Source organism: Manis javanica, chromosome 1, assembly GCF_040802235.1.
Source record: "Manis javanica isolate MJ-LG chromosome 1, MJ_LKY, whole genome shotgun sequence".
NCBI classification, from domain to species: domain Eukaryota; kingdom Metazoa; phylum Chordata; class Mammalia; order Pholidota; family Manidae; genus Manis; species Manis javanica.
The window spans coordinates 79,130,593-79,153,892 of NC_133156.1; the positions used below are offsets into that span (position 1 = coordinate 79,130,593).

The window sequence follows — 23,300 nt, forward strand, 5'->3', positions numbered from 1 at the left end:
TTAAGTCTATACTTATATTCTTTCTTGCCCTTTCAAGCCATGGTCCTTCATTCTAGTTATAAATTTTAAAAGGGCAAATAGCTTTCCTCATCAGGAAAGAATAATAAAATATCATAAATAATAATAATGATCATGATAATAAGAGGTAGCATATTTTACTACTTACTATGTCTCAGTCATTGTACTAAATATGTTCTATTTATTATTTTTATGCTCACAATAATCTGATGAGACAGATATATGATTAGATCATTCAGTCTGACAATTTAAAATAACCAGTCTAAGCCCACAGATCTAAGTGACAAAACCCAGTGTCACAAAAAGATTGCCCCTCCACATTCCATGTTCCCAGTGGTTTTGCTGAACTACATATGCTCATAATATTCAAGAAACTTCTAGAGGCATATATACTGGTGGAAAGGATATTAGCTTTTTTAATCTAACTGATAGGCATAAATCCAAGTCTATCACTTACTAATTACATGACTTGGCAATGGACTTAAATTTTCTGGGCTTTTTTCTCATCTGTATATTGGGGTCAGTACCCCTGTCTCATATGGTTGTTGGAAGGAGTAACAATCGGTGACATCATACTACAAAAGTGATGAAGATGACTTATCCTGTCCCTGTTTGAATTAAAACATCTGGTTACATTTGACCCCCTTCAGTGAGACTTACTTAAGCCCTCCTTTGTCAACTTTGTCCACCATGGTTTACCAAATACCTAGAACAAAGCTGGGCCCATTGCAGGAATTCACAATTGTCCGTAAATAAGGCTGTGTGAGGGAAATGCTTTACAGTGTTGAGCACTGCAACTGACCATTTCTCGTCAAATAATCTTCCTCAGTCCTCGCAATTCAACTTGTGCTTGAATCTGTGTCGATTTGGGAAAAAAGTCTCTTTTCTCCTCCACTGCCCCTCCACCACAATCCTACTCCGCGGCCAGGGCCCTTCTGATGCTCCTTCACCTGTGACTTGCTTAGTGGAAGCCAGGGTAATGGCAGAGACTAATTTATGTTCATAATCGAATCAGAGCTAGCTAAAAAATTTAAGACTCACATTGCAAATCAAGACTTGATTTCAATTATTTACAAACAGCATACCCTATAGTAGGTAAATATGTAATAGTTTTAATGTAATAATTGATAACCTAATCCAAAGTCAAAGGTGACATTTACCCAGAGTATTTAATACTTTCCAACATTTTGGAGGGCATTTGATATTGCAAACCTTAAGAATGTAGAAGTAGATTTTTCTTGGCCTGGATTTTATTACATATTTTTAAAAGAAAAAATCTTCAATGTGTGAATTAAAATTCAAATAATCACACTTTGAAATAAACATATGCATGCATGAGTCACAGAAATGGAAAGTTAGTTTATTTGCACACCCCACACAGCTTTGCTTGCTTCATTATAAGGAGTAGCTCCAGACACATGTGGCCTTTCAAGGACACACACTCACACATGATATATATATATATATATATATATATATATATATGTATATATATTCTACAGTTCAAAAACTCTACTTGCTCAAAAATTAGCAAAACTCATTTACTTGGTTCTTTCAGGATTCATTAACCTTTGTCTTCTCTTAAGAAACCAAGAACTATGCTAAAACTGACATTGTCAGTAAAAACCAATAGGAAGTCACCATTTTTAAATTAAAGTCATTAGATAAGTTTTTCAAGAGTTAAAAAAAAGATTAGAAAAAAATTCAAATGAGAAAAATAATTTTGCTTTGGGTGTAAAAAGGCCCCAAGAGGAATTCCCCAAGTTTTGTTGGAAAGTATTCTCTGTGATCAGAATATCTATGCAATTCCAACCCAGAGTGTTTTTAAGGATTTAACTCTTTCATGTCTCAAAATGAAACAACTCTCCCTTAACAATTATATGGTCATCATGTTATACATAAATAAAAGGTAAATAATGCACAGTAAGCTAAAAAATATTTTCCAGTTACAGAGCTCTAAGAACTGTATATTTCATGATTCATTAACATTTCATTTATTTATAAATATACAAATAATTGGCATATCATACTTCTACTATCATCAAGGAAATAGTAATAATCCTCTTACCTTGATGTTTCTGAGAATATAATTCTTTAAATAATAAAATAGACCAACTATATAATTCTTCTTATATAAACCATCTGACATCTTTTTCTATTGTCTAAATGATGTCCTGTTTATTACAGCACTGTCACCTAGCCATCTGTACCACAGCATCCCATTGAGAGAAATGACCCAGTAGATCGGGAGTTCCTAAACATACAAGTATATTGGGTAGTTGTGGAAGTTTGAAAGGTATGAAGCTAACTCTAGCCATATCTTCACAGCCACAGTTCTCTAATACTCTAAACTTGGTCATATTGGACATGACTTTGTGTTGTAATTTCTACTATTTTTCTTTCACATTTAGCCAGAAACATCATATGAACCTCAGCATTATAATAATGATTCCACCATTAATTCCCTGTATTCTTTTAATATTACCTTGTCTTACTTCTTGTTAAAATCCCTTAATATGCCTATTATAGCTTTCAAGAAAACAAACATCTTATTTCCAGGCAATTCCTTTCTACTCCTATTTATATTGCTATCACCAGATAGATTTTTTTGAAATACCAGTCTCATTCTACAACTACTCATCTCAGAAACATTTTAGTTGCTAATTATTTTATGTACCAGTCAGGTACATACTTTTCATTTTAGTTGTTAATTGTTTTATGTACCACTCTCCCTTAAGTATCCCTTCCAGAGTTCCCACACTTCTGAGGTTTTTAATATACCTTTGCTCCAAGTATTCCAATTTGGAATACTCTGCCACTTGCTAACCACATATCCAAATTTCACTCCTCAACTGAAAGTGATACCTCTTTTCTCTGATTTTCTATAATATTGCCAACACTATAGAATAGAATTTATAATTTACTCTGTAATACTGCTTTTATCATTTACTGTTTGTACGTGTTCTTTCCAAACTACATTTTAAGTATCTTGGAAAATGATATTATAATTTCTTTTCTGCATATACACAGACATATCATGGACACTGTCACTAATGTATATTTCTCTATATCCTCATCCACACTATGAGTCCTCTAATACAATGCTTAGAAAAATTCCTGATTCACAATCAACATACAAGTAATTCCTTTTGAATATTAAATAGAACAAAACTTCCCTTTTAATCTATTATTTTTCACAAGAACATAAAATTGTTGTGCATGGATAGAGAAAAATAAATAAAGCAGAGTATTATAAAACATTTATTCCTTCAAAAAACTTTCCATTACAGTAAATCTGTAAGGAATTTCATTTGGAGTTTAAACAACACATTACAAATTAATTTTTATGTTTTAAAAGTGGGGTGCACCTACATGCAACTTTTTCGATTAAATATCTTCATTCACAAGAGAAAGCATGGAATAATTTTTTTCAGCAGGGGTGACTTGGTGAGTTTATAAATATTTACTGTCTTAACAGAGAGTCAAAAACAGACAATTCTGAATAAAATATTTTCAAAGGACACAATACAAATAAAAAGCACAGTATCACAATTGGGAAGCTTTTGAAACACTTGAATGTCAAATTGTGTGTTCAAATAGTTCAAGTGTCACAGGTTATTTAACAGTTCAGTCTATTTCTAAGTTCCTGAGTCTGCAAAAGGCAGACCTAAGCTGTGAGCAATAAACTTTGTGTTAAGAGCTAAGACTAACTTGAGACTTGGGGCTACCATGTACAGGGCTTTGGCAAAATAATGCCTTATTGGACAATTAGGCAGCAGTCCAATTTTATAAAAAAAGAAAAAATAATAATAAAATTGAAAATGACAGAGTAAAGAAAATAGTATTTCCACAAGTTTTTTTGGGGGGTGGGAGGCGGGGGGTGCGGTTTGCCTGAGTGGATAGCTTGTTGAAAATCTAACATTATAAAAATGAAAGGTATAAGATAGCCTTTTTTATTCAAGGTGGTCAACCTTCTTTATTCTCTAAATCTGATGTATGAGAACAGAGAGGGAGAGCAAGTGTGAGAAAGAGAAACAAAAAAAGACTATCGATGAATTTTTATTACATTTAATTAAAAATCTATCATTTGTATGAGTAATATTACAGCAAAAGTTTCAGATAAAAAATTTAAGGTAAAATATCAGGGCTAACGTTTCATTTGGAAATTCAAATTCGTCTTTTAAGTGTACATTATTAGTAAAGCTTATTTAAAATTCCAAAACTATTCTTCCCTCTTAGGACTCTTGTTTGCAGATAAAATTATATCCAACTCAACTGGCTCAAACAGAAAAAGAGAAAGTATCTATTTACATAACAAAAAAGTCCCCTATCTAACAGTCAGCGTCCTCAAGGCTTATTCCTCCCTACCCTGCCTGCTTGGCATTTTTTCCCATTGGCTGTATTCTCAAGAAGGTCTTCTTAGATGATGGCCAAAAAAAATGATTGACAGTGGCTCTGCTGGACTTACTAGTACTCTAAACAGCTCAAGCAAAAATCCTAGAGGTTTGACTGTCACAGTTTATGTCACATACCAAGTCCTGAACCAAGCAAAGCAGTAGCCAGAGGAGTGAGTATATATGCACTGGCAGGTCCGAGTGACATGCAGGTCTGTAGCCAGGGGCTGGGGTCTACTCATCTAAACCATTTGGAATCGGTTATTTCCACCAAAAGAAAGAAATGAGTCCTTTGGCCAGAAGAAGGGCTACTGAACAAACAAAAATATATTGTCCACTCTCTACTCTCAGGAAGAAAAGTTGACATCAGTAGTATGAAAATATAAGCGATAGGATAACCTTGTGCCATAAGAGAGGAAAAATAAAAATAAATTTTGGGAGATTGACTATATATGTTTATGTGTGTGTATATATGTTGATTATATATACACGTGCCTAATTGTTTAATAAGAACACATGCTCTAACATAAAATATCTAAAACTATAACCATTCTCCCAAGTATATTAATATATATTAATATATACTATATAATATCTGTTATATGCATTAATATAATAATGGATCTATGTTTCCATATTACATTTTGGCTTGTATATTAGTACCATAAATTTACTAATTTGGAACATAGTACAGAAGTACTGATATGAAGAATGTATAGTTTCATCTGTTATTTGACACAGTCAGGAAATAAAGCATTCTAAAATAACATTACCATAAATTCTTTATATATATGGGTAGTGGAGTTCTCAGCTTGAGTCACTGCCTTCTACTGGCAGCTTTTGGGATGCTTCAGTATATTTGATGAACTGGCAAAATTCCATTTACAAGTATACAGAGAAGAATACTGGGAAAGAATTTAAAGTACGTCCCCTTGAGCATCCAGCTATATTTAAGCATGTCTTATAAACTAGGGATGAGTGGAGAAGAGCATTAAGATGCCAGGAATGATTACCCTAACTCAGCAACATATCCTCGGTCAACCCAGATGAGAGGTAGTCTGAGTACAATGTAGTAGCTGCTGACAATGAAATCCCTCAATGCATGATTAGATCTTAGGCAAAAGAAGGCTGAAGTGAAAACTGGAAAACTGCAATACACTGTGAGCGCACAGTAGCATTGGTGGAACCCCTTAATAGTGCCATTAGTGAGAAAAATAGAAAGAGTTCTGCCAGTTCCACCACAGGCCACTTCCAAGGCAATCATCAATGGATAAAGGCTGTCATGAGCACCTCATTGCAGCAAGGAGCAGGGAAGTTGTCGGATATACCATGAGAGCAGTTCTGGGACAGCAGCCGGCTCCGTATGGGATCCAGAGACCAGGAAGTTGCTGCTGTAGCCTTGTGGAGAGGTAGTTGAGCAAAAGAGAACATCTGTGCTGGGCAAATAGGTGGAGACCCAACATGCTGACCCATCTCTGAGCAAATGTGAACTTTACTTGGGGACACATGGTGATATTGAAGAGGAACTTAAAACGTGTGCTACTTATTAGCTGTGACACTGAGCAAGTCGGGATTTCCTCAATGTTTCATTTTCTAGATATGTAAAATAGATTAATACTAATATTATTATTGTTGATGTGAGAATTAATATACTTGTTGGACACCCACATCTATTACATCATGGCTGTTGTTAACATTATTTCTCTAGTAATTTAATAAATAATTCATTCTACCAGTACCTTTGGAGACACTGTACCCTAGTGGAAAGAGCATGGTTTGGGGAGTTTATAACTCTATTACTGACTACATGACTTGGGGAAACTTGCCTAAAAATCTCTTAATCTCAGTTGCCTTATCTAAAAAATAATGATAGTAAGTCTTTCCTCCCAGAACTATTAGGAAAAGTCATGAAAAAATATCCAAACTATCAAGTGATACTAACCAAAATTTATTGAGTATTTACTATATTTAGTTTTTGTATAATATAATAATATTATATATAATATAATAATACTATATTATATTACTAAATATAGTTTATTTACTATATTTAGTTACTATATTATTGAGTATTTACCAAGCACTAGTCCATGGGGTTTAATTTTTAATTCATTTAGTTTTTGTCACAATAATATAGTAAAGTATGAACTATTATTGTCTCTGTTTTACAAAAAGGTAACTAAAGCAAAAATCACTTTCCTATATCCCCACAACTAGTGAATAACAGAAGCAGGATTTGAAGGCAGCTTCTGACCAAGAAATAACAGCCTTAACCACCACACAATATCACTTCCCATACTTGAAACATTGTAGGTGTTCAATAAGTGTTAGTCGTTACTATCTGGGTCATCACAAACATTATTGCTACATCAATCAGGAAAAAAATGCCATCTCTATATTGCATGCATTCCTGTCTAAAATCATCTTGACTCTGTGACTCAGACCCCAAGAATCAGTGACTGTTTCAAAGTAATCAGTAGATAAAGTTGATCTATATTTAACTTCACAAAGATTCTAATCAATTGCTGCTTTGTAAGCATATATTATTATAAGTTGTTTTCCTTATAGAAGTTATAAAAAAAAAATAATTGTGTGAGAGTCATCCAACGTTCTAGTTACCAAAATTATATAAACACGTTTTCATGCTAAATTAAAATCAATAATTATAATGACTAGATTCCTGAGCTTTAATTTGATTTTAATGTTTATAAATTGTATAAGGTATATTTTAGTTGTTCAGTTAACTCTTTAGAAAATGATATGTGAGCCAACCAAAACATACTACTAGTCCATTATGTTTTCATATGTAACTTGTTAGCTATAATATTAAACTTAGATTCTAGGTGCTAAATTATTTTGATAGTGTAGGTATTAGCTAAAAATGCCAACTGAACAAATATCCCCCAAAATGGAAAATACTGTTGGAAACATAATTTAGTAAATTTAATTTTATGTAATTCATATTCTTAGAGGTCAGAACCTGCGTAAGGTAAAGGTAATTATGAATTAGTTTAAAATAGTCCCTAAAATTACTTTAACCCTTGTTAAGTTTAACTTTCTCCCTCCTTATTTTGAGCAACATTTTTTACAACAAAATTCTCTAAAGGAGAAAGGAGACCATGAATTTCTTAATATTTGTTCTAATCCAACTTGCACTCTCTTCCTTTCTATGCACGTACTCACAAACATATAAGACATTCTTCCTTCCTTTTTGACCTAGAGAATTGCTTCTTATTCATATTTAAAGCACAAAATAGACAATATATTAAACTTTGTATTTATAAGCTTTTTTTTTTTTTGCTAACTGCTTTGTTGGCACTAAACTTGAAGATGTGAATGCCAAATTCTCCAGTGTAAAGCAGCTTGTGCAGATTGTCATTGCCCTGTTTGAATTTAATGTTTACACTAAGAGGAATATGCTATTAAAAATCAGAATTGGTTGAGATTAGAAACCCCTAACACCATTGTGACTCTGGGGGTGCCACTCTCCTGTCACTGCCACCAACGGTGATTCACACAGCTGACTGTGGAACACACTGCCGGGCTCCTGCCCGCACACAGGGCTGGCATTCTGTCACAACCATCCTTTTCATAGCACAATTTGTGGGTCTCTGCGAGATGCAGCTATTGGTAGTTCTGCCTGTACTCAAATGAAGTGATATTGAATTTCTATTATGCATGTGCCTTGGAAACCTCACAGCTCTCCATAAAGATTTTATTCACACAGCAGATTTGTTGTGACTTAGATAGTTTCAGACAATTTTAGATTTGAATGGACATGGCAGAATCTGACAGTATAAAAGAAATATCAGGAGGAAGAAACATGTAGAACCAAATGATATATTAAGCAACCTACAGAACAAAGCAAAGAGAATGCCTGTGATTGTAGTAAACAAAACCAGAAAGTACGTCTTTGAAGGACCTCTCATGGGGGCTAATCTTTTTATATTGCATATATGAGATGGTGATGGAACTTGTCGACTCCTTCCATTCCACAAATTAGGTTTTGATAAAGCCTTGTTCCTTATATAACCTTCATATTTTTTAAATAAATTGCTCATAATAAGACACACTCCAGTTTTCATATATTTTCCCAATGATCTAGGTCACAAATACAAAATGGAAAATACACACAATAGCAAGTAAATATTTATTCCTCAACCAGAAATTTAGAAGATTTAATTGGAAAAAGAAGAACAATTTTTTAGTGGAAATGTAAAATACAGAATCCAAATAATGGTGAATTAATTCATAGCAAAGTGGGAGAGAGATGAGTTAATATATTTAATGCAATAAATGAATTTAATATGAAGTTTACTTCATTATTGAGAGTGCACTATGCATCAGGCATAATTTAGGGACTGCAGTGAAAACACTGAACAATGCAGCCAATATCCATTATTTTATGGAGCTTATTTACTAATGGGGGAAACAGCTAATAAAGAAGTAAATAAATTAAAGAATGAATAATTCTAGGTAATAATAAATGCTATGAAGAATACAAAATAGACTGGTGGGACAGAACTATCTGTGATAGTGGCAGAGTGTTGAAAGTCAGCTATTTTATCTCTGATGACTAGGAAAAACCTCACAAAAAGAGGCAATGTGAGAAATGAATGACCAAAAAAAAAAAAGGTAGCCATATGAAGGCCTGTAGGTGGAGCATTCTAGATTGACATGCAGCACATGGAAATACCTTCTTAGGCTAAAGTTCTTATCAGATGGGATTTTTCAGATCACACATATTTACATTACTTTAAAAATAGTGCACTTCTGGACAGTATGGAGTTTTCTCAAGAAATTAAAAATAGAACTACCATATGATCCAACAATCCTTCTTCTGGGTATATATCCAAAGGAAAGGAAATAAGTATTTTGAAGAGAGATCTGTAGTCCCATGTTCACTGCAGCATTATTCATAAGAGCTAAGGTACAGAAACAACCTAAGTGTTTATCAATGGATGAATGGATAAGGAAAATGTGGTATATCTACACATGGTGATACAAAATGTCATACACATACACAGGAATATTATTCAACCTTTATAAAGAAGGAAATCCTGCCATTTGAGACAACATGGGTAAAACTAGACAATATTATGCTGTGTGAAATAAGTCAGAGAAAGACAAATACTATATGGTATCACTTACACATAGACTTAAAAAAAAAAGTTGAACTCCTAGGAACAGACAGTAGAATAATGATTGCCAAGGCCTGAAGAATGGGAAAAAGGAGAGAAGTTGGTTGAAGGGTACAAATTTTCAGTTATGAGATGAATAAGGTCTGGGAATATAATGTGTAACATGGTGGTTACAGTTTATAATACTGTATTGTATATCAGAAATTTGCTAGAACTTAGTATTCTCACACACAAGAAAAGTAAATACGTGCGGTGATAGATGTATTAATTTAGTAGATTATGGGAATTCTTTCATAAAGTGTACATATATCAAATCATCATGCTCATTTTAAATATATTACAAATTTATTTGTTAATTATACCTCAATACAGGTGGGGAAAAAAATGTACATATGCACACACCGAAAATAATTTCACTTTTGGAAGAAAAGTTGGATAGAGATCAAGGGAGAAAAAGGGGAGGATTAGAAAAGGAAATGCCAGAAATTGTATTAGGAAAAGCCAAAATCATTTGTTCCAAAAGATATGAAGACTAGGTATACCTAAGAAAAAAGCAAGATAAATTGCATATTGAAGCATGTACTTTCAGAAGCTTTCATTCTGACCATCAATCAATCAACCAAATTTTTTCTCAGCCATTCTCTATTTTTACAAATAATGTTAATGCATTTGATTTCCATGAGAATCCATTTTATGTGAATTAACCTCACAACACTTACTAGTTCTACAGAAATCTCCCAAGAACTGCAGCCTCAGTGTTCTCCTCCCTCTACTCCTCTTTAACCCATCTCTCCAAATTCCTATGGTACCGTGGCTCTCTCATGTTGCAAAGGAGAACTATATGATGATTATTTCATATGAAGATATTATCAATTTCTTTTTAATATATGAAAAGAAAATGAGAGGAAAAGCAATTGTGAATACAATGTGACATGGCATTTCAATTTTCCAGTAACCCTGGTGAAGTTATTTCTAAGTAAAATGCCCCATTGTTAACCCTTCAAATAACACTAGTATTCAGCCTCCATGTAAAACTTGCTTTGAGTATAAATTTGGGATGGTTTCTGATCCAGAGACTTTCAGATAAGCATCATCAGTCTTGAGGACCTCTAAAATGCCCAAGTTTATAGATAAATTCAAGTGTGAAATAAATAAAAATCTACAAATGCATTTGAAATGTTCTTTGAAGTCACCTTGACAGTTAAGAAATTTTTTAAACCTTAACAATTTGTAAGGTCTTTTGAGGTCTTTGAGTACAAGAACACCACATATCCCAATCACATCTTATATTCTTCACCAACACAGGGGATTTGGAACTGTCAAAGAAAAATCATACTGAACAAGGTAAATAGGGAAGGAAGACCTTTTTCAAGACTATTGCAATAAAGAAGAGAGACTCAACTCAACTCTGTTAAAACAAAACATAGGAGAGATTTTAAACAATGGAGGAAGCTAGTGGAAAAGTACTGGAAGATGTTATGGAGGATGGTGGTTAAAGTGATTAGGCCATTGTGTCTGCTAAGTGACACCTACTGAAATCAGTCTCCTAGCCTCCCACACAGACAGGAAGATAGGCATGCTACCTTTCTCGATAATTGTATGTCAAAGAGATGACTGCCAGGTCCTTGAAAAAGACAATCCTGGGTTGTAAAACTGGCAATAGGCTAGGAGAAGACTTACATATCAAAGGGTAGAAAAAGAATTTATAATTTAAAATTTTCTAAAGTAAATGCTCTATGAAAAGGGATGTCAGCAACCTATACTCAGGAAGAAGCTGTCTAAAGTCTAGTCAAGCTGAGGGGAAATATTAAGGCCATCTCAGTCAGAATGAGGTACTTGCTTAATAAATATTTGCTGACCAAATAAATGAACTTTTCTCCCAAGTATTTGAGGAGTCTAGTAGACTTTGAAAAGTTTCAACTACAACATACCTGAATAATTCATTATAAAAGAAATGCCCCCTTAGATTATTGAATCCAGAAAACCCATATGTAAAGCTATCACAAAATTTTATCTCCATATAGTAAAATACTCAGCATGAAGTATGTACTGATGTTACTTAACAGTGTAAATATACACACAATATTAGAAGTTCAAACTTCTTGTGTTTCTGCTAAATGTTTGCTTGCATTTCGGTCTCAGCTTTTTCCTTCTTACTGTATTACTTTTTTTTCATTGCTTTTTACTTATGAGATGTTTTAGGACTAGGAGGATTTCAACTCTCATTTGAAATGAAATATTTTCAATAAAATTAATGGAGAGTAAGAAACTGACCTTAAAGTGGTCACTCAAGCCAAGAGTATTTTATTTGTCCCTCTCCATTGAAAACTATTCCCAATTACTTAATTAAATGTGTAATTATCAAATAATGTATACTCTCCAGGGTCAGATAGTTTAAAAAAAAGGAAATAATTTGCACCTCCTGTTCAAAATACAAAGAATAGAATTAATTTCAGCATGTTAAGACCCCTTTCTAATCTCAATTCATTGTTTCCTAGAATGAGAGTTGAAACTCATGGCAGAACAAGGAAAGAACCTCAAAAAACCCTAAAAGTGATTTACAGTGGGCTTTGCTGCCTGATTTCCATGGAACAGAGCCCTGTTTGCCAGGGCCTTCAAGCTCTAGCCTCCCACTAGTGCATCAGGGAAGAAATTATGGTAATCTCAAAATCCTATTGATTCTCAAAGACATTTCATCAACTGAAAAAAAATTCAGTAAATGCAGATTTTTTTTTCTATTTAGAGGAACTCAGGTTTCTGTAAATAGGTCTCATGTGGGGAGTCTTTTGAAGCTAGGGACTTCAAAGCGGATCACAGACTTCCAGTGGGTTAATCACTTAATACAGGAGTAGGGAGATAGAATTATCACCATTCAGTCGAACTAAACTTATCTTTTTTTGAGAGAACAAGCAAACATCCATCTTTTAATTCCCAATAGTACTCTAGTTGAACCTATGTTTGTGAAGTTGCTTTGCTAGTAAGCTGTTTTCTATAAATCACACAGAAAGAAGTTCCAAGCAGCTACTACCGGCATTTGATGCATCACTTTATTCAGGGTGCATCACCTTTCCCTTTGATGCAAATCTTAGGCTTTGAGTATTAAAACATTCAACAAATAACAGATTACAAAGAGCAGCAATATTAAATAGGTTAGGAAAAGCTAGTAGTCCTTGTTGCAAAACAATAAGAAGCAAGTTTTGCATACTGATTAAAGTTCTTCAAAATTAATAGAACCATCTAGAATGCCTAGAAGCTAGTAGGAGATAGAAGGGGTGGCTATTATTTCCACCAAATTCACATACCATGGTCATTGATGACTATAAAAGAAAAGAGATCACATAGCATGATTAGAAATGAACATGTAAAAAAATCAATAAACCTGTGAAAAATAAGGCCATATTCTCAAGATTCATAGTTTGGTGAAATATTAATAGTAATAATAATAATAGTAGTAATAACAATAATAGGACATAATCAGAACAACCTCAGAGAAGTGCTCAGATAGAAACCGGGGGTAGGCTACGGTGGATACCACCTTCCTGATTTACAATGATGACTATGTGATATATTTGATCCCTCAGATGATCTTCCTAAAGAATGAAAGTGAGTTCAACTGTAGTTCATAAAGACTGCCTGATCACAAAGAAGAAAAGCAAAGATAAGGATACTTCATGTCTTTTACATCTGGACCTGTAATGGGAATGGAATTATAATGCAAATAATAATTATGTTACTATGTAACATACAATCAGAATGTATATAGATATTATCACTTTATAATTTAAATTATAAATGTTTATAGTTTATTAGATAGATATAACTGTAATTACATATTATAGAGAGAATACAGATGAAAAATTAAAATGGAAATAGAGGTCCTATGCCAGGTACTTACTCCATATGTTTTATTTGTTAAAGGCTAAACTATGGTAACAGAGACCAAGAAAATTCAGTGGCATAAACAAGATAAAAGTTCACTTATCTCTTACATAACAGTTTGGGTGTGAGTAGAGCTGGATGGGTGGTTGGCTGGCCAGTTCTTCTCCACAAGGTCATTTGGGGGCCACGTTCCTTCCATCTTGCTGCTCCATCATGTCCCAAGTGTTGCTCAAAGTGAAGTCTCTACCACAGCTGCTTTCTAGTGTGTGAAAAGGAAAAAGAAACAAATCAGCATATTTATTCCACACTGACTTTTAAGTAAGTGACCTAGAGACTGTACACATCACTTCTGCTTATACTCCAGTAATCCAAACTCAATCCCATGGCCACTCCCTTTATGTTAATTTGATAGGGCTGCCATAATAAAGTAACACTGACTAGGCAACTTAAACTATAGAAATTTATTATCCTCACAATTCTGGAGTCTACAAGTCTGAGATCAGGGTGTCACCAGGTTGGTTTCTTCTAAGGCCTCTCTCCAGGGCTTGTTGATAGCCACCTTCTTCCTGCACCTCCCAGGGTCTTCCCTCTGTATATGTCTGTGTTCTAGTCTCCTCTTTTTATTAGGGCCCATGTTAATGACTTTAATTACTTCTTTAAAAGCCCAGTCTCCAAATACAGTCACTTTCTGAGGTACTGGGGGTTAGAACATCAACAAATGAATTTTGAGAGGATACAAATCAGCCCATAGTATAGCTTCAAAGGAGACTGAGAAATATAGTTTGTAACTGGGTGGCCATTAACCTGGGTAAAACTTCAGTCCTATTACTAACAGGCAAGAAAGGAGAATAGATACTGAGGAGTAATTAGCAACATCTACGCCATTACTCTGGAATTAGTAAGTATAAGGACAAGTGTACATTAGGTAAAAATTCACCAAAGAAAAGAATGGGAAGGATATGTAATTGATAATCAAACTAAAACACAGTTGAGGCCAAGAAAGAAATCTTGTCTCAAGACAAAAACTTGGTTAAAATTAACTCAATTTCTGCAGTAGTGAATCCATTTCAAATGTGAAGAGTATAACTTAAATAAAATAGCCGCATAGGTTTCTTATTAGGAGAAGCAGATTTCTCAGGATGTTACATAACCAGTCTCCTTTGACCACCACAAAAAGTAGATATAATTGAGCCATTCATAAAGAGTATTTGATCAATGCTATCACTGATTAAATGTTTTTATGTTTAAATGTTTGATCATATACACATAAGACTTTCTCTTAATCTAGAAATAAAGAAAATAAAAGGATTTTATTAAATGAAGTTAAAACCCCATAGTTTATGTAAGCTTGCTGTATGAGTAAGCCATTGGGAAATGTTATTTACAAAAATTATGGAGTGTACATAAGAGAATGGAAGACAGTAAATAAACCTCTTTTGAATTATTAAGCAGAATAGCTGCTGGCTAAATTTTGGTTTTTTGGTTTGTTTCTTAATAAATGTTCAAATGTGTTCAAAGATTTTTTTTAATTCCCCACAAGGATAAATCTGAACAGTAATTCAGAAACTTACATTTAACCTTCAATTTTTGTTCTCAATTCCCATGGCAGTTCTATACTGTGAAACCATAAACATGTGAGCACAGTTACAAATTGCTAATTTATAAAATTTATTTCAGTGGATATGTGCCAGTCTCTTTGTGCTGTGACTCATGTTTGGGTACATGCCAGTGGCACCCATTGCCTTTTGCTTTACACATACAGGAAGAAAATGGGAGCATAAGGCACTTTTACTAAGAAATATTGTGATTAAAAAATAGTTATACAGCAAAAAACAGTTGCAAACACATAACATCATTCACTGCTAATGAGTTAAAAGGATACCACAGCGCACATATAAATCACTATACAGTATCTTGCAGTTTATTTAAATTCATTGTGCCTCATTATAAGTGAGCTATGCACCTTTAGGTCTGAGTTGATTAGGAATGCAATAGCTCAGAATAGCTTTTAATTCAGAGAAACATGGCCTGACCTTTACCATAATCCTGTGTGAAACACACTACAGTTTAGACATTAATAATGATGCTACCTCTTCTTCATACTGGTGAGATGCTACTTAAAATTTGGTATTATTAGTTAACAGGCTCAGGCCAATACATCAAAACCAAATTACCCTTCTGTGTATAACTACAGTACTTAATTCTGAGTTCTTCATCTCTCATAACTATTACTTCCTCTTTAAAAATGCTAAAAACCAAAATGTAATAGTGTCATGTCATAGCAATAAGTCACAGATACAAACTAAAGGCACTCCTCACTCCCCATGGACTGCCACTGTACGCTGCTAAGGATTTGTGACTCATGATATATGTTTTAACAGCTAAGGCATTGCTTGTCTTTGACCTTTGTCTCTCAATTTAAGAATGCCATTTCTTTAAATCACCTTCTGGTAAGTCAACTAGCACAAACAATAGAACTTCCTTACCATCCACATTCACAGGCAGTAGAAAATGCAAATTACAGGTTTAAATACACTTTTTCCTTTTAAAAATCATATATAATATTTATCACTATAAATATGGTAAGTAAAAAAGGAACACATTTACAGTTTCATTTATCTAATAGCTTGCCTTGGCAAACTTATAATAGACAATAGCATTCCTCTGTACCATCCATTTTCACCATTTCCACCTTTGCTTCCTACTCCCCAGAGGCAACTCACTCTGGCTTTCTCAAATGTTTTCTCTTGATATTTTAATGCATACTCCTAAACAACATGTTTACATTGCAGTATCTCAATGGTTCCATTTTAGATATTACGCTTTGTCTTTTTATAATAAAAAGTAAGATATAGTCCTTTTAAAACCTCATCTTCTCAAAACCTAAGATTTTCCTTCTTTATTGGTCCTGGGGATTTCCTCTGTCTCATTGTGTCCAATCCCCTTTCCCAGAATCTCTTCCTTTGAGTTAGGATTTCCTTTGTCTCTGAGAGAAAGAGAAACTCAATACAAGGGATCAAATGAAAGACGTTTACTAACCATGAGCACTGTGGTAGAGCAACCCTCAAATTGCATGCTTTGCCATGCTTGCTTTCCATCTTCAAGGATGCTATGTCATGAAAAAGGATAGCTTCCAGAGCTTCTGTCTCTACATATATACAACAGAGAAGAAAAAGGAAGGGCAAATGCATTCCCTTTCAAAACACTTCCTGGAGCTTGAACACTACCTCTGTTTAAATCCCATCAGTAAAACTTAAGCGCAGGCTACACCTACCTGCAAGAAAACAGGGAAGTCTTTATTTTAGCAGTTGTGTTACTAAGAGAGAAGGAGGGACAATACTGTGGGCTACTCAGCCATACTACGTCATCCTTCGAGATTATTTTAGTGCAGTATATATTGAAGGAGTATATATTGAAGGGGTAAATGAGAGATGTATTTTTTGAGGCCTTCCCTCTTTTAAAGTGTCTTTATTTTTAGACTCTAATACTAAACTGAAATATTTCCTGGGATACAAAACCAGATTGTAAATTCTCTTTACAGAATGTCGAATTTGCTTCAGTGTCTTCTAGCTTCCAAGTTGACACTGAGAAGTCTAAATCTGGTCTGATTCCTAATTCTTTGTCTCTGATCCTTTTGTACTGCCCACTCCCAGAGCTTTTAGGATAGTCTCTTTACTCCACACTCCAGGGAATTTCAGTGTGGAAATTAAAGTCCACCCATTCTAGGAAATATTTTGCCCTTAGTTTTTTGACAATTTTCTTGATTCTTCTCACCTCTTCATCTTTTTTTTCCTGGAAGTTGCACCACTCAGATCAGTCAAAACAATCTATATTGTTTTAGAGAAAAAGCAAATCCAAGTATCAGTGGTTTAATACAACAGAAGTTCATTTCTCACTGACTGTAAATCCAGCAAGAATCAGCTGAGGGCTCAGTTGCACACTGCACTTACAGAGAGGCTAGGATAACTAAGTCTTCATTCTCCCAAAGACCACATGACTGCAGCAGAGAAAAGTAATAGAACAAATTACACACTGACTATTAAGAACACCCAGAAGTGAAGATGGGAGAAAGACAGCAGCATGAGAAGCAGCATGTCCCAAAACTACATAGAACATGAAAACACAGCAAATACAACTAATCCTAAAAGAGTGACCAGAGAACTGCAGAACAGACTGCCTACATCTGAGCAAAAGAGAAGATCTCACAGAAAAGGGTAAAGTAGCAAAGTTATGATCTAGTGGGACCAAAGCCTTCCCCTGACTCCAGCCCACAGGCAGGAGGAAGAAAAACAGTTGGGAGGGAGTAGAAGCCCAGGACTGCTGAACACCCAGCCATGGAGTTCTGCTCCAGGAGCACAAACTCACATTACACAGTGCTCTGGACATTAGTGGGGTTGGAAAGCAAAGACTAGTGGAACACTGGGAAAGACTGAGATTACAGCTGCTTGTGAAGAACAGGTACGTGCAACCGGCTCCCCTGGGACAAAAGAAAGGCAGGCAGTTTAAAAGATTTCCTAGCAGCAAAATGTTGCTAAAGGGGCAAAGATTGCACAGAACTTGCTGCTTAGGAGAAAGGGAAGGTGGACAAAATCATCCTAGCACACTAGCCCAGCAGACTGGGAATTCTCCGGAGCTGCAGGCACTCCATCTACCTGGAAGGCAACACCACCCCAAGGCCCCAACGTGTAGTAAGAAGCCTGCTGCTCCTTCCTCCTGGCAAGCACTGATCCTGCTGACCTGCTGTCCCCGCCATCACACCAGGCCAGCTGGAGAGTGGCCCTGCCACTGGCAGCTACAGGGGCATAGCACAGAGGAACCTACTTGTACACTTGGCCCATGCACTTGGCAGTGGAGGCAGTAAAGCCAGGAAGCAGGGAAGAGCTTTTAGCTCCTGGCAGGCACCGGTTCCACTCAACTGCGACCTCTGCCATAGCTACAGATACTGGGCAGCTCCAGAGAGTAGAGCATCTGAGCACTAGAGGGCACCTCCTACACAAATCTATTATACCATTAGAAACACTAAAAACAATGAAAAGACAGAGAAATTTTCTCCAGACAAAAATTCAAGATAAACTCCAAGAACAGGGCTTAGTGAAACTGAAACCCCAATCTTCTTGATAAATATTTTTTTAAAAAATGATAAACACACTCACAGAGCTGCAGAAAAAAGTACAGGATGTCAGGGAGGGTGTCAAGAAAGAGATAGAAATGTTTAAAAATATAGTATCTGAATTGAAACAAACAATGGAGGTGTTTAAAAGCAGGTAAGATGGGTAGAGGAGAAGGTAAATGAAATAGAAATTAGAGAACAGGAAAACAAAGAAGCAAAGATACAGAGTAAAAAAAATCTCTAAGAATGAAAGAATAGTAAGAGAAATGTGCAACAAATCCAAGAAGAAAAGAAAGAAAAAGTGATAAAAAGTCTCTTTGAGAAAATAATTGCTGAAAACTACCCTAATCTGGGAAAGGAAATAGTCTCTAAGGTCATGGAACTGCACAGATCTCCCAACACAAGGGACCCTAGGAAGAATATCCAAAAGCATATAATAAATAAAATGGCAATGTTCAAGGACAAGGAGAGAGTATTAAAAGCAGCAGAAAGAGAAAAAATGATCACTTATAAAGGTAACACCATCAGCCTACCAGCAGACTTCTCAGCATAAACCTTAGAGGCCACAAAGGGAATGGCATGATACATTTAATGCAATGAAACAGAAGGACCTCAAACCAAGAATACTCTACCTGGTAAGATTATCATTTAAATTTGAAGGAGAGATTAAACCATTTCCAGATAAGCAAAAGTTGAAGGAATTCACTATCCACAAATTTTCTCTACAGTATTATTTTAAAAGGACTGGTCTGGATGGAAGTGCTCCTAAAGCTAAATAGTTGTCACCAGAGAAAATAAAACCACAGTAAAGGAAGTAGACCAATGAATTACTAAGCAAATGTGAAATTAAATCAACTACTTACAAAGTTAGTCAAGGGATACACAGAGTACAGAATATGACACCCAATATATGAACAGTGGAGGAGGAAGAAGAAGGGGGAGAAAAATAACCTTTAGATTGTGTTTGAAATAGCATAATAAATTAGTTAAGACAGACTTTCAGATAGTAAGTTTGCTGCCCTTGAAACTTTGGTAACCACAAATCTAAAACCTACAGTGGCAATAAGTACGTATCTATTGATAATCACTCTAAATGTAAAGGGACTGAATGTATCACTCAAAACATAGAGTTACAGAATGGCTAAAAAAACAAAACCCATCTTTATGCTGCCTACAAAAAACTCACATCAAACTCAAAGACATACACAGACTAAAAGTGAAAGGATGGAAGAAGTTATTCCCTGAAAATAATGAGAAAAAAGCAGGAGTAGCAGTGCCTGTATCAGACAAAATAGACTTCAAAACAAAGAAAGTAACAACAAAGAAGGACATTATATAATGATAAATGGATCAGTTTAACAAGAGGACATAACCATTATAAATATCTGTGCACCCAATATAGGGTCACTTAAATATTTGTAACAAATACTAACAGAATTAAAGGGGGAAATAGAATGCCATGCATTCATTTTAGGAGACTTCAAAATACCACTCACTCCAAAGGACAGATCAACCAGAAAGAAAATAAGGACATAGAGGCATATTATAACAGATGGACCTAACAGACACCTACAAAACACTCCACCCAAATGCAGCAGAAAACACATTCTCCTCAAGTGTACATGGAACATTTCCAGAATAGATCACATACTAGGCCACAAAAGGAGCCACAGTAAATTCAAAAAGATTGAAATTGTACCAACAAGCTTCTTAGACCACAAAGGTATGAAACTAGAAATAAATTATACAGAGGAAACAAAAAAGCCCACAAACACATGGAGAATATGCTCATAAATAATCAGTGGATCAATGACCAAATTAAAACAGAGATCAAGCAATATATGGAGACAAATGAAAATAACAACTCAATAGCCCAAAACCTGTGGGGTACATTGAGGCACTTCGAAGAGGAAAATGCATAGCAATACAGGCTTAACTCAAAAAAAGAACAATCCCAGATGAACAGTCTAAACTCACAATTAATGAAACTAGAAAAAGAAGAATAAATAGGGCCTCAAGTCAGTAGAAGGAGGGACATAATACAGATCAGAGTAGAAATAAATAAAATTGAGAAGAATAAAACAACAGAAAGAATCAATGAAACCAGAAGCTGGTTCTTTGAGAAAATAAAATAAACTCCTATCCAGACTTATCAAGAAAAAAAAGAGAGTGTACACACACAAACAGAATCAGAAATGAGAAAGGAAAAATCACTATGGACACCACAGAAATACAAAGAATTATTAGAGAATACTATGAAAAAGTATATGCTAATATATTGGATAACCTAGAAGGAATGGACAACTTTCTAGAAAAAAACAACCTTCCAAGACTGACCAAGGAAGAAACAAAATCTGAACAGACCAATTACCAATAACAAAATTGAACTGGTAATTAAAAACTACTTAAGAACAAAACACCTGGACAAGATGGCTTCACCACTGAATGTTATCAAACATTTAGAGAAGATACAATACCCATACCCCTTAAAGTTTTCCAAAGAGTAAAAGAATAGAGAATACTTCCAAACTCATTCTATGAGGCCAGCATTACTCTAATACCAAAATCAGGCAAAGACACCACAAAAAAAGAAAACTACAGACCAATATCCCTGACAAACACACATGCAAAAATAGTCGACAGAATATTAGCAAACCAAAATCAAAAATACATCAAAAAGATCATCTATCATAACCAAGTGGGATTTATTCCAGAGATGCAAGGACAGTAAAATATTCAAAAATCCATTAACATCATCCACCACATCAGCAAAAAGAAGGACAAAAATCATATGATCATTTCCATAGATACTAAAAAAGCATTCAACAAAATTCAACATCCATGCATGATAAAAAATCTCAACAAAATGGGTATTGAGGTACATAGCTCTACATAATAAAAGCCATATATAACAAACCCAATGCCAATATCACAGCAAAAATATAAATGCTTTTCCTCTAAGATCAGGAACAAGACTAGGATCCCCATCTCCCAACTTTTATTTTACATAGTACTGGAGGTCCTAGCCATGGCAATAAGACAACACAAAAAAATAAAAGGCATCCAGATTGGTAAGGGAGATGTTAAACTGTCACAGTTTGCAGATGACATCATAGTATACATAAAAAACCCTAAAGAAGCCACCAAAAAACTACTTGAATAACTGAATTCAGCAAAGTTGCAGGATATAAAATTAATGCACAGAAATCTATTTCATTCCTATATGCTAACAATGAACTAACTGGAAAAAAAAACCCAGGAAAACAACTTCATTTACAATTTCATCAAAAAGAACAAAATACATAGGAATAAACCTAACCAAGGAGTTGAAAGACCTATACCCTGAAAGCTACAAGACATCCATGAGAGAAATTAAAGAAAACACCAATAAATGGAAATCTATCCTGTGCTTATGGATAGGAAGAATTAGTATTGACAAAATGGCCATCCTGCCTAAAGCAACCTACAGATTTAATGCAATCCCTATCATAAATACCAACAGCATTCTTCAACAAACTAGAACAAGTGGTTCTAAAATTCATATGGAACCACAAAAGACCCTTAATAGCCAAAGCAACCCTGAGAAGGAAGAACAAAGCTGGGGGATTACACTCCCTAACTTCAAGCTCTACTACAAAGCCACAGTAATCAAAACAATTTTGTACTGGCACAAGAACAAACCCATAGATCAATGGAACAGAATAGAAAGCCCAGATATAAGCCCACATATATGTGGCCAATCAATATATAATAAAGGAGCCATGGATATACAATGAGGAAAAGACAGCCTCTTCAACAAATAGTGTTGGAAAAACTGGAGAGCTAGATGTAAGAAAATGAAATTGGATTATTGTCTAACTCATACACAAAAGTAAACTCAAAATGGATAAAGACCTGAATGTAAGTCATGAAGCTATAAAACTCATAGAAGGAAACATAGGCAAAACATTTCTTGAATATAAACATTAGTAATTTTTTTCTTGAATACATGTCCTTGGGCAAGGGAAACAAAAGCAAGAATGAACATATGGGACTACATCAAACTGAAAAGCTTCTGTACTGCAAAGGACACCATCAGCAGAACAAAAAGGCATCCTACAGCATGGGAGAATATATATGTATATGACTTATCTGACAAGGGGTTGACATCCAAAATATATAAATAGCCACATGCCTCAACACCCAGAAAACAAATAATCTGACTAAAAAATGGGAAGAGGATCTGAACAGACACTTCTCCAAAGAAGAAATACAAAGGCCAACAGGCACAGGGAAAGATGCTCTACATCACTTATCATCAGGGAAAAGCAAATTAAAAACACAGTGAGATATCACCTCACACCAGTGAAGATGACTGACATTCAAAAGACAAAGAACAACAAATGCTGTTGAGGATACAGACAAAGGGGAATCCTCCTACACTGTTCATAAGAATGTAAATTAGTTCAGCAATTGTGGAAAGCAATCTGAAGGTTCCTCAAAAAACTAAAAATAGAAGTACCATTTGACCCAGGAATTCCACTCCTAGGAATTTACCTGAAGAAAACAAGATTCCTGATTTTAAAAGATATATGCACCCCTGTGTTTATCACAGCACTATTTACAATAGCCAAGATACGGAAGCAACCTAAGTGTCCATCAATACATGAATGGATAAAGAAGATGTGGTACATATACACAATGGAATATTATTCAGACATAAGAAGAAAACAAATCCTCCCATTTGCAACAACATGGATGAAGTTAGAGGGTATTATG

The 23,300-nt window shown here is 34.8% G+C and overlaps 1 long non-coding RNA gene across 1 annotated transcript in view; it reads right to left on the bottom strand.

Moving 5' to 3' along the window:
* LOC140848414 (uncharacterized) overlaps nt 1-23,300 on the bottom strand; it is a 350,146-nt gene that overhangs the window by 48,328 nt on the left and 278,518 nt on the right. The window contains exon 4 of the long non-coding RNA XR_012129248.1: nt 13,543-13,691. This is a non-coding gene — a long non-coding RNA (uncharacterized lncRNA). The remainder of the gene's footprint in view (nt 1-13,542; nt 13,692-23,300) is intronic.